Below are 13,781 nucleotides of genomic sequence, written 5' to 3'. Positions count from 1 at the left end.
TGTGCTTGCTGGTATGGCTCATTTGAGAGTTGTGTTGTTATGTGTTTGGGAGACTTACCACTCACGTACGATGGTTGTTTTATGCTTCAAATGGTTTCATATATTTTTTTTACTAACTTAGTAATACAAAGGCAAAGCAGTGAAACATTTCAGATATTGAAATTGAACTTTTATTAGACTTTATGCAACTAGGATTAGATTGAGAAGATTTGTCAGTGAGAGTCCTAACTGTTGATTGGCTTTGATTTTGCTGTTTCTGCAATATTAACCTGGTGCTTCTCTTTTCTCTTTTTTCTTTTTTGCCCCTTGCAAATAGCGTGAAGATATAGCTTATAATTCTGACTACGGAACCCCCATCCACACTCATTGACCTTCTTCCTTTCTCCAGTGGTGATGATAACTCATCTTTAGCACCTGAGCGGTAAGCTATTACACATTAATGGGATGCACCTTGGGAGGGACCAATATAAGTTGTATGAACTTACGACACATTAATGGGATGCACCATTTGTGAATTAGCCTTAAAATTAATTTTTTGTTCTCATAATCTCAAAAAAGGTCTGTTACAGGGATAAATTGTATAATTGATCTAATTATAAATTGATGAGTTACTAATGTTTTTAATCTTTTGTATAATTGATTAATTACTAAAACTTTTAATTTATTTTTTTGCAGATTGGATTAGAGTGGCATTTTTGACGTGCAACAATGATGTAATTTGCTTGAATGTTCATTTTTGTTTGATAAGGATACACATACTTTTTGGAGTTGCACTAGTTATTGTTGGAATTGAACAAGTTATAACTTTTGGATATTTTGTGGATATTTCATTATTTTATTGTATTAGGATGAAATTATTTGTAATGATGAATGGATATCTTCATTTTGTTAATTCGTAAATGTGTTGATAACAAGTTAGGTTAAGTTTTGATGGAATTGTTATATTCAATAGGTTTCAACATGAACAGGGTCATATTTGTTGAACTAAAATTTAGATTTTGATAAAATAGGTATATAATGTGGAAAAAAATATTGTGGAATTATTGAAAAAAATTTTCATCCCTAAAGAAGGTTTTTTTTTTTTTTGTCTCTTATTTAGCTTAGGTGGAATTAATTTTGTCATGAATTTTTTATTTCGTCGCTAAATGAATTTGTCATGACAAAAAATATTGTCACATTTTGTCACTATTACCCTCAATGTGTGACGAATTTTTTTTGACATTATTTCATTATTTTTAATGATGAATTTATTTTTGTCTCTATTGGTAGCTTCTTTGACAAAAAAATTTCGTCTTCGTTTATATTAAACGTGACAAAATTATTTTGTCTCCATTTCTTATTTTTATGACAAAATACTTTTGTCTCTAATTTCTCTTTAAATGACAAAATATTTTGTCGCTAATTACTTCCAAGTATGTTCCCAACAGAATGTATTGGAGACAAAAAAAATTCGTCACAAATTTATCATTTTTAATGATGAATTTGTTTTTGTCTCTATTGGTAGCTTCTTTGACAAATTTTTTTTTGTCTTCGTTTATATTAAACGTGACAAAATCATTTCATCTCTATTTCTTATATTTATGACAAAATACTTTTGTCTCTAATTTCTTCCTTTAATGACAAAATATTTTGTCGCTAATTACTTACAAGTATGTTCCCAACAGAGTGTATTGGAGACAAAAAAATTCGTCACAAAATTTTCATTTTTAATGATGAATTTGTTTTTGTCTCTATTGGTAGCTTCTTTGACAAAAAATTTTCGTCTTCATTTATATTAAACGTGACAAAATTATTTCGTCTCTATTTCTTATATTTATGACGAAATACTTTTGTCTCTAATTTCTCCTTTAGTGACAAAATATTTTGTCGCTAATTACTTACAAGTATGTTTCCAACAAAGTGTATCGGAGACAAAAAAATTCGTCATAAATTTATCATTTTCAATGACGAATTTTTTTTTTCGTCTCTAAGACCCTTTAGCGACGACCCTTTGGCGACAAAACGGGTGACGAAAAATGTTCGTCGTAATTACTTTGGGTGACGAAATATATACATTTTGGGAGAAATTTATTTCGTCTTTAAATCCCAAATTTGTTGTAGTGCACGTCAAACACTGAGTTGTAAGTGTCATGCACAGATGTTTGGCCATGGTTGTCACATTAGCCAATCCAAGAATGACATGACTAAATAGACACATGTATTAGTGTAGTTTGAAAACATGTAAATGCACAACTGTTGAATACTCACCACTGCATGAGCGAATTGGTAGTAGGCACGACTCGGATTTCTCGAAGATCTTGAAATCTTCACAACACACAAGCCAAAGTCACAGGCACAGAAGGGTGCTGTCCGCATAGAAGTAGTAGACGACACAAACGAAGCCATGGTCTGTTTTTTGAACAACCATAGATGAAAAATGTAAAGTGGGATAACATGGACATGGAGCAAGGTATGACAAAAGAACAAGAGTCTAATGTCAGATCATAGGTTTGTTTCCATGTCAGGTAAAATGAAAAATTTCATAGGATTGTTGTAAGGCATGTCATGTTCATGTTGTTTTGCTGTTGTATGATGATCAGTTAAGGAACATGTAAAAAAGTGGGTATAGTGAAAATAAGAATCGACTGCTTAGCTATTTTCTTGTAAACACTTAAGATCTAGTACACAGGATGATATTGAAATAGAGTTCAAATTGTTGCTCATTTTACCTACCTTTATAGGCCTATACACACATGCAAACTGTGTATATGTACTAATTGTTTTGCCTATTTATTGGTCAAAAGTATCTTTCCTTACCCACATTGTGATGTATGATTTTTTGGTTCTCTTGGATAAATTTGGTGACACTATTTGTGTGCCTGATTAAGGTCAGGATGAAGTGTAAATTTGGGGCATGCATCAAAAGAAATTTGTATGAAACAATACCATTGCAGCCACAAAAATCGAATAACCGAAGCCCCACTTAAGAGCAACAATTTTCAAATCGATCACCAAAATAAATCTGAAATGTTACAGTAAAAAAAAATCCATAGTCGTATATGAAGAAAATAAACAACAGGGGTTGATGAACTTGGTAACCAAATTTGAACAACTAGATTCAATCAAACATTTTTAGAAGCACTTGGAATGCATCTTACAAACCCAGATTTCAATTACAGCGTACAACCCAAAATTCAATTACAGCATGCAAGACTGTCTATTTTCAGTACTACATCATTACTTATATGAATAAAAAATACATACTGTTATTTGTTTTATAAAGTTTGTATGTTTTTATTACTTATATTGATATTTTCTTACTATTTATTTTTTGTTATTCAAAAATATACTAGATTTTTTTTTCAAAACTTAGGAGACGTTACTGTAATTTACGTAACAATTTATTGATTGGTTTATTTTCAATTTATTTTCATAATAATAATTTATCCCTTTACACATCAAAGTTTTTGTATCGCATAATACCAATGATCTATTTTTCTGTTCCTAGTCCATTTAAGGGGAATGGCCAGTAGTATTAGGACTTTCGAACATTCCACAACTTGGCAACTTCACAAGCCTCCGACAACGGCAAGAAAGTAGATGCAATATGGAAAAATTGATCATAGCCTTCCATGTCTCACCCCAAACCAGTATACTAAAGATGCAAATAAGGGTGTGCGCGGTGTGGTTCGGGCGGTTTGAGAGTAAAATTACAAACCGAATGGCGGGTTAGCGGGTTAGCGGATTGGCGGATTGACAAATTGAGGTTTGGGCAGTTTTTGGCGGATTGAAGAATATTCTAACTAATTATCATACATTTGTATAATATATAACACTAATTTGTATAATATTTTTTAGATATATAACACAAAGTAATTTTACATAATATGTTTCATATATAACCACTAATTTGTAATAAATTTCATATTTTAAATCTTTTTCACACTCATTTTTACATTGATATTTCATTGAAAGTTAGAAAATATATATGTATTAACTTTAGCGGAGCGGAGCGGTTCGGTTGGCGGATTATAAATTTTAAAGTTTAAACCGTGGTAAGCGGTTAAAGCGGTGCGGATCAGTGCGGTTTTAGCGGATTGGGTGGTATTTTGCACTGCCCTAGATGCAAATCAGGCATTGACTTTTCACTGAAGAAAGGAAAAATAAAAAAGGGCATGTCAACAACAGAACCAAAATAGCTTGTGCTCCATGTATCAGTATGATGCTACTGTACAATTGTTATGTACAACACATATAAGGAAAGAAAAAAAGAAGAGGAGAGAGAAACATAAAGGCAGTTAACACCACCGGCGTGTATTGTGGATTACTTAACAAAAAGTCGAACATGGAGCAGAAGAAGCTACCAATTTGTGGAAAAGGGGGTTTTTTACGGATTGGTTGACATGCGCAAAATTATTAGACTGGAAGAGATGTTACCTTCTAGTTTGGGGGATACGGGCCGAAGTGGTGTAGATCTGGTCAACAGTGATGCAGATCCGTACGACGGATGGTCCTTCTCGTCGTGTACTATTCTGATGCGAACGCGTCGAGCTTTGACTTTGGCACGGTTGTTGCGGTGCTGTTAGGGGAAGGGTGTGACGGATCTTCGGCAGTCGGTGGTGTGAGGGTGATGAACTGTCCTGTCTGTGCGACTGAGGAACTGTCGGCACGTTTAAACGACGAGTGCAGCTTGGAGAAGAAAAGGGGAACTTTGGGGTGAGAGATGGTGTATGTCATATATCATCTCAGAGGCACCACCCAAAAGCAAGGGCAAAAATGTCTTTTTGCCCTCTGAAGAGGAAGACATAATTTTCCCACCCAAACCATGTAAATGGGGTAACTTTTTGACTTTTTTGATAACTTTTTGGCTTTTTATCTTATTTAAGCTATGCCAAACCAGCCCTTAATGAAAATGTGAAATGGTTGATTGAGTTAAAGAGAAATACACCTTCTCCTCTTGGTGAGGTGGGGTTGGCGGAGGGGGGTTAAGTTAGGTACTAGACATAAAGGGTCTGTCCTCGATAAAGTTAAGTGAAGAAGGTGAGAGGATGGATCAAAAGGGGATATGTGTTAGAAAGGGAATTAAGAATTGAGGAATTTGACTTCTTGAATTAATATGATGGTCCAGCAAATGAGATCATGGGTAGAAGTGGTTTTAAAATGAAGATTATAAGTTGGAATGTGAGTGGAGAACTATCCAAGAAAAGCAGAAGTGTGGTAAATGAGGTTTTGATTAGGAATAATATAGACATTGTAATTCTTCAAGAAACAGAAATACAAAAATTCATGGGAAGTTGATTAAGAGCATTGTTGGGGGGGGGATGTTTAGGTATAGGCTATAAAGCACGGACACCTCTCCAAGGGTTGCATATCAGTGTTGGACACGGACACGGACACGGACACGCGGTGGACATGTGTCCGACACGCTAAAGAGTGTCTTTTTTTCTTTTTTTTTTTTTTGTAGACAGACACGTAAGGGACACGATTGGACACCTTCAGGACACTGCGGGGTCAGAAATATAATTTCCAAAACTTCGAGTGGGGGTCAATTTGTAAAAAAATAAAAATTAAAAATCAATTGCTGACCTAGTTTCGAATTGAGAGAAGAGAAGAGACTGAGAGAAAGGCTCGTCGGAGGTCACTGGTGGCTTGTCAGTGGTCGGTCATTGCCAGTCAGTGCTTGCTGGTCTCTGCTTGTTGCTTGGTGGTCATTGCTTTCACTATTATCGAAGGTATGTTGCTCGATTCTCTTCTTCTTTCGATCTTCTTCTTCTTCATTCAATCTTCTTCTTCTATTTTGATCTTCTTCTTCTTTGCTCTCTCTCTCAGTCACTCTCTTTCTTCTGTTCTGTCCTCTCCTCTCCACTCTGACTTTCCTTTTTTTTTTCTTTTTTCTTTTATGCTGATTCTAACCCCTCTCTCTCTTCTATTTTATTTTTTATTTTTCTTCAATTTTTTGTGTGGCTTTTCTCTCAGTTAGTTTGTCTTATATATATATATATATATATATATATTGTTGATTAGTTTATAAGAACAATTTTTTAAATTTTTTTTTTTAATGGTATGTATTTATTAATTTTATAATTTTATGACATATAATAAATAAATTTAATCATATATATTAGACATGTCCCCAACATGTCATGTCCCCTATTTTTTGAAAATTTTCTTGTCCGTGTGTCCGTCACGTGTCCGTGTCCGTGCTTCATAGGGTATAGGATTTGGGCTTATGGAAGATCTGCTTCAGGAGAGGACTTGATAATTTGGGATGGGAGAGTGATTAGTGAATATGAAGTAGTTGTGGGGAATTTTTGGGGCCTAGTTGGTTTAGGATTTAGGAATAATGATAATAAAGAGTGGTGGCTTACGGGAGTCTATGGATCCAATAGCCCAAAGCTTAGGGGATCATTTTGGGAGTTTCCTGGTTTGTTTGGGCTTTTTTCTCCAAATTGGTGTGTTGGTAGCAACTTTAATGTAATCAAAGTAATTTCCAGAATGTTAAAGGGGGATGAAGTCACTAGGAGGATGAGGGACTTTGATACATTTATGAGAGTACGAATTGGTTGATCCTTCATTGTCAAATGCTCGGTTCACTTGGTCAAACCTATAGGTGAATTTTGTGCATAATAGTCTGGATAGATTTTTGTATTCTTTAGGTTGGGAAGAGAGATTCCTTAGTGTTAGGCAAGAGGTGCTTCCTAGAACAATGTTTGTTCATTATCCAGGGGTCTTAGAAAGTCATTTATCAATTGGGGTCCCACTCCTTTTAGGTCTGAGAATATGTTAGAGAGTCACTTGTTTAAGAAATGTTACTAGGAATGGTGGGAAAGTTGTAGACCTCACGAGAAGGGGGAGTTTTAAATTCATGAAGAAACTAAAGTTTATTAAATAGTTGTTGGAAATTTGGAACAAAGGTTATTGGAGACTTGAAAGAGACTACAAAGTAAAATTCTAATTAGGATCAACGAGTTGGATAGTCTTGAGATGAGTGGTGGTCTTGTTGAATCTCTTAGAAAGGAGAGAGAGGTTTTCAAAAGTAAATTTGAGAAGGTGGTCTTTAGGTGAAGAAATTTCTTTGTCTAAAAAATCTAAAGCTTAATAAGTGGCTTGAGAAATGGGATAACAATTTCAAATTATTTCCTAAGGTTGCAAATGGAAATCAAATCATTAATGAGGTTTTTCCATTTATTATTCTTTTGAGGGAGGGGTGAGTAGGTCGAGATTAGAAGGGTTGGAATGGTCCCCCATTGATTCTTAGAAGGCTAATTGGTTGAAAGGCTTCTTGATGGATTGGAAATAGGAAGGTGATTTTCAAGTGTAAAAAGGTATGGGTCCCTAGGGCTTAATGGCTTTCTTATGATCACTTTTTACGTTTGTTGGGATATTGTTAATTTTGATTTGTTGAAAGTTTTTAATGAATTTTTTGAGAATGGAATTGTTGATACTTGCGCAAATGCTACATTTATATGTTTGATTCCAAATAAAGATATTTCTATAAGAATATGTGACTTTCGACCTATCTGTTTAGTTACTTATTTGTATAATATGTCGTTGAGATTTGGTTTTGGGGGATTTCATTTCTCTTCTCAAGGTGCCTTTGTTGAGGGGTGTTAAATTTTATATGTTATTTTGGTAGGTAATGAGGTGGTTGAGGAGTATAGATAACTTAAGCAGCACGAACACGTACACAAGCACGGGACATATGTTAAGGTGATTTTAGAAAAATGGGGACGCGGACACAAACATGGATACGGTGGGGACACGACAATAAAATATTTTTTCATATATTTTTGTTTATTATGTAGGCTAGTATTACATCCACAAACAATCAAAACTAACAAAAACTAAAACTAAATTGATATTAAAAAAATAAAAAAAAATCACTTTTATATTAACACTTATTGTTTATATCTTTTTTATGGATGATTTATTAAGTATTTAAATCTAAACAAAAATGAATAAACATTCAACATCTAACATCCATTAAATGCACTAAAGAAAGGGGGAGGGGGGAACTATTTGGCGTTTCCCCTGAAAAAAATTAATTAAATGGTGTGGCATTGTCATGTCGCCATGTTCCCATGTCTGACATGGGTATGGCACTTATTTTGAATTATCGGTGCTTCATAGTAGATTACAAACAAGGAGAGGGTTATCTTTAAGACAGATTTTGAAAAAGTATATGGTCATGTGGATTTTTTTTTTTAATTTCTTTTTGGATTTTGTCATGCAAAAGAAATGATTTGGTGAGAGATGGAGGAAGTGGATCAAGGGTTGTTTGTCCACTAGTAATTTTGTAGTAATATTAAATAGTAAAGCATGTGATACTTTTTAAGACTACTAGGGGTCTGAGGCATAATTCTTTTTTATCTCTATTTTTATTTACTATAGAGAGTTGATGTTTTGGGGAGGTTGGTTGATTGGTCTTAGTGTAAATTTTAGAGAAGAAAAGAGATTAGAGTATGATTGTGATATCATCCCCTTTTATATTAATGAAGATTAATAATTACAAGGGAGCCCTAAGGCATAGAATAATCACAGTGGAATAATAACTCAACTAATAATAATAGTAACCCAACTAATAATATATTATTCTAACACTCCCCCTCAAGCTGGTACGAAGATATATTCTCATGCCCAGCTCGCCTAGGATGTCATGCAATGGCTTACTCCCAACTCCCTTGGTGAGGATGTCAGCGAGTTGTTCACCAGACTGCACAATTGGAGTGCATATTGTGCCACTAGTGAGTTTCTCCTTAATGAAGTGGCGATCAATCTCAATGTGCTTTGTCATGTCATGTTGAGCCGAATTGTGGAAATAAGAACATCAAGATCAATCTCAATCACCCTTTCTGGAAATAAGAACATCAAGATCAATAAGAGTGTCAAGATCAGTGGACCCAAGAGATTCAAAGTTACCTGGATACTCATCAGAGGAAGGAGATGGCAGTGGGTGAGTAGAAGTGGTCTCTTGTATCCAATTAACTTTTTGTTTGTCTTTGTCCTTGACATAAACTTGCCCTTGCCCTTCTCTATCCTTGGTGACATTGGGTTTTATAGTCCCAGTAAGAGGTGGTGGTGCACGAACAACTGGTTCCACCATAGGAATTACAGGAATCACTTCACACCAAGGCTCCCCTTGAAGGGAGGACTGTGACACCGAAGAAGACAAGAAATAGGATTGGGACTCAAAAAAAGTGACATCTATGGATACAAACCACTTATGAGAAGGAGGGTGATAACACTTATATCCCTTTTGAGTAGGAGAGTACCAAAGGAAAACACATTTGAGAAAGCGAGCATCCAACTTACCACGAGTAGAAGAGTGATTGTGGACAAAACACACACAACCAAATATTTTTGGAGGAATAGAAAACAAGGACTCGGAACCTAAGAGGACTTAAAGGGGAGCTTGTTTTTACAAGACCTAGGTAGGAAGACAATTAATAAGATAGGCAGCGGTGAGGATAGTGTCGCCTCAGTAGGACCGAGGCACACTCATAGAAAAATACATGCACCGAGCCGTGTCAAGAAAATAACGATTCTTGCGTTCTACCACCCCATTTTTTTGAGGGGTATTGGTGCAAGAGGTCTGATGGACAATACCATGGGCAGAAAAATATTGCCCTAACCCAGAATCTATGTATTTCCCTCTATTATCAGAACGGAGGATTTTGACAGTGGCTCCAAACTGAGTACAAATCATCTTATGAAAATTGTAGAACACAGAGAAAACCTCACTCTTGTCTTTCATGAGATGCACCCAAGAAGTACGAGAAAACTCATCAATAAATGTAACAAACCATCAATAACCTTTCACAGACATAACACGAGATGGACCCCAGACATCAGAATGTATTAATTAAAAAGGAATTAAACTTTTATTAAAATTGGGAGCAAAAGAAGCTCTGTGTTGTTTTCCAAGTTGACAAGACTCACAAAGAAACTCAGGAACATTATTGTTTGTAAAAAAAAATGGAAATAAATGCTGAAGTAAATAAAAAGAATGATGCCCAAGACGCCGATGCCACAGCTATAGATCATCTTTGGCAGTAGGACTCGTGGTGGAAGAATGAGCAAGCTGGTCCGGTTGATTCAGGAAGTAGGAACCATTTTCTACAATACCACTGCCAATCATCCTCCTCGTGGTAAGGTCCTGAAAAAGACAATGATCAAGGAAAAAAGTCACACTACAATTCAAATCCTTTGTAATATGACTCAAGGATAACAGGTTAACAGAAAAATTGGGAATATGAAGAATAGAAGAGAGAGGTATGGTAGGAGTGACATGCACTAAACCTTTCCCAGAAATAGAAGAAATAGTACCATCTGCAATCATAACTTTCTCCTGACCTAAAAAGGGCTTATGGGCAAAGAAAAGGTCAAATAATCCAGACATATGATTTGAGGCACCAGAATCAATAATTCAAGGCAAAGACTTAGCTGAAAGGAAAACATGAGGAGAAGAGGCCAAGTTACCTGAGCTGGCAAACGATGCGGAAGATGTACTGAGAGCAATAGATGATCGGCGGTCCAGCAAGTGACGCAGAACATCCTTAAGCTCATGAATAGTCATACCAGAGAGACCATCAGAAGCTTGGCCAATAGAAGCGGAAGTAGAATCAAGTGTATCAACGACACTAGACTGATGAGCCCGTGGATGAGAGCCACGTCCACGAGACTGGCCTGACCGACCTCCTCTAGAACCAGACTGATCACCTCGACCCCCGGATGGAGTCCCATGAAGCTTCCAACACGTCTCACAAGTATGGTGCTGCTTGCGACAGTAATCACAGAATACAGACTCCTTGGCGGCAGGGGGAGGGATGAGAGTCAAGCTGAGGCCATCTCTAAGGGTAGGCAGTAATGCGGAGCGGTCAGTAAAGACAGGTGACATCATAGCAGACCCGCGACTCTCTTCATTCTGTATATAGGGGAATGGCTCCTAAGGTGAAGGAAGAGTGTCCATGCCCAGAATTTGACTCTGATGTGGGCCCTACTCCACATTAAGACCTGTCAAAAACTTGAAGACCCGTTCTTATGCATTGAACTTCTTGTATCCGATTGAATCAGCAGGACAAATTGGCTTATAATCCTGCATGTGATCATGGCGTTTCCAGCCATTGGTAAGGAAGGTGAAGTACTGGAGAACAGTCTGCTCCGCCTGAATAGACCTCTCAATAGAGCGACACAACTCAATTGCCTGTAAGAAATTCCCTTTGTGAGAATAGGTGGCAGCCACAGCATCCCAAATATCCTTGGCAGTCTCCATAGACAAGTAGCCCTCACCAATTTCTGGTACCATAGAATGAATAAGCCAACTCATAATCAAAGAATTGGTAATCTCCCATTGGTCATAACCTGGGTCAGTGGTGCTAGGTGCCTATATCCTGCCATCAACATATCCCATCGTCCCTCTGCTCTTCAAAAACATAGTCAAACTTTGCGACCACGCTAGATAGTTTTGACCATTAGATAGAGAGGTGATGATTTTAAGACTGGGGTTGGGATTATCAGTTGCAGTAGTAGGTATAATGGAACTCTCGCTCTGAGATGTCTGAGAAGTAGTGGACACACTTGTGGAATCTGCTATGAATACTGTATGACCGAACCCTCAACAAAACTAGTGTCAATCACAAACCCGGAAGGTGGAGGAATACAAGCACAATAGTAGCTAGACAAACATAGAAAATTAAGAATCCAATTTTCCTTTTATTTATTTATTTATTTATTTTTTATTTTTTATTTTTAGGTCAAAACTGTTGAAAAAGTTCTTTAAGAACCAAACATTACAGATTTTTTTTTCTTTTTTTTGGGTCAAAGCTATTAAAAAGAGATCTTTAAGAACCAAACATTATAGATGGAAGATGAACGGCCAACAGAGGCTGATTACAGAAGGGAGAGAGCCAAGGAAGAGTAGCCGATAGGGGCCAAGGAGGCCAAAGAGGCTGCCGACAAACCCCTAGAAGAGGTGAGAGACTGTTGTTCAAGCCTAATAGGTTGTTGCGGAGCCCAGGAGAAGGGCCGAAGACCTGGGCAAGGAGGTCGGAGCTCTAGGTTGACTGAGACGAAGACGAAGACGAAGCTAGGGCAACTATAGATGGCTGGAGAGAGGCCGACTGGACTTGTGGAAGAGAAAGGGACTGTTGGCAGAGGAGATCGACTACAACGATGGGCTAGGTTGTTGGCTCTGACACCATGTAAATTTTAGAGAAGAAAAGAGATTAGAGTATGATTGTGATATCATCCCCTTTTATATTAATAAAGATTAATAATTATAAGGAGCCCTAAGGCATAGAATAATTACAATAGAATAATAACCCAACAAATAATAATAATAACCCAACTAATAATATATTATTCTAACACTTAGGAGGTTGGTTTAATGGAGGGTTTTGTGATACGTTGGGGTAGGATTTCAGTTTTTCACCTACAGTTTGCAGATGATACTATATTTTTCTCTTTTTAGGTTTTCACCTACACTTTGTAGCATTTTTTAATTGTTGGTGGTCATAATATGTTTTTCTATGATTGTGTTATATTTCTAGGTGGTGAACACTCCCATTCACATGATCGTGACGTAGACCATGCTCATTCTCATGTTCATTTTGGACATCAGCATTCACATCCTCTTAAACACGCACTTCCTTAAAAGATCTTTCTGTTGGTTTGTCCGTTTTGGGTAAGTTGAGAAACATGCAACATGCATACGTTATTTGTTAATCTCAGTCACATGCTTTCTTGTTTTACAATATATATGTATGCATTATCACATGCAAGAATTATCTCTATTTAATATATTCCTGTAATTTTGCCTCTAATAATGTATAGAAAAAAATTTACTTCTAATAATGTATAGAAAAACGTTACTTTCTATTTGTCACATTTGAAAATTAATAATTCTGAATAATAAATAATTATTAATGGTTAGCAAAGTAATAAACAAATTATAAATGCACATTTATTGATAATCCAAATGTGTCACTGGAGTACATTGGACCACATGAATAGTTCCAAAGCCTTGAACACACTGTTGATGGTTAAAAGAGCACAATTTCATTGATTGAGGTAATGGTAGTCACTCTTTTGGAAGGAATATCACCTTAAGAATATGAAAAGGTTGACAGAGTAAATACACAAAGTGAAATTGAGAAAAAGTGGCCCTAGTTGATATATGGGACTCAAGAACAGTGACACAGTCTACATTATGGGTAATGCTAGGGGACAAGGAAGACCAAACTAAACATGAGTTAAGATAGTAAGTGTTAAGCAAGTATTTGTTTAGCATTAAGGGTAGTTTAGTCATTGTAAGCCTCTAGGGTTTTACTTAGTTTTCTTATGTATATTTCTCTTGTAATCTTTAATTAATTAATTCAATAATACCATCGTTTAGTTTAAACCTAGTTTTCATGGTATCAGAGCCAGGTTTCGATCCTGGGACACAAGTTAATAGCTTGTTGTTCAACTAAAATTATGGATCTTAATCAAATATGAAAACTAGGACTCATCTAGCCAACCCCAAGTACTTGGTAAAGATTTGTGTAGTTGAATTGATTTAATATATTTTTTCAGTTTGTATGTTTCTTTAACCTTAAGGTAGTAATATACTTAGAAAGTGGTTGTGCATAAACCACTTGTTAAAGTCGTTGTGCATGAACCACTTGATGTTAAGGTGATCGCTTGTAAGCATCTTCTCAACTACTTGTCACTAGAGTGGTTGTACTTGGCACTTGTTTGTCATTAAATGATTGCATGTAAGGCAGTTGTCACTTGCTTGTTATTGAGAGGCTCTATGTAGCCAC

The sequence above is a fragment of the Camellia sinensis genome, chromosome 11 (assembly GCF_055761805.1).
Source record: "Camellia sinensis isolate YWXY chromosome 11, ASM5576180v1, whole genome shotgun sequence".
NCBI classification, from domain to species: domain Eukaryota; kingdom Viridiplantae; phylum Streptophyta; class Magnoliopsida; order Ericales; family Theaceae; genus Camellia; species Camellia sinensis.
Note: the sequence above shows the minus strand (reverse complement) of the source record.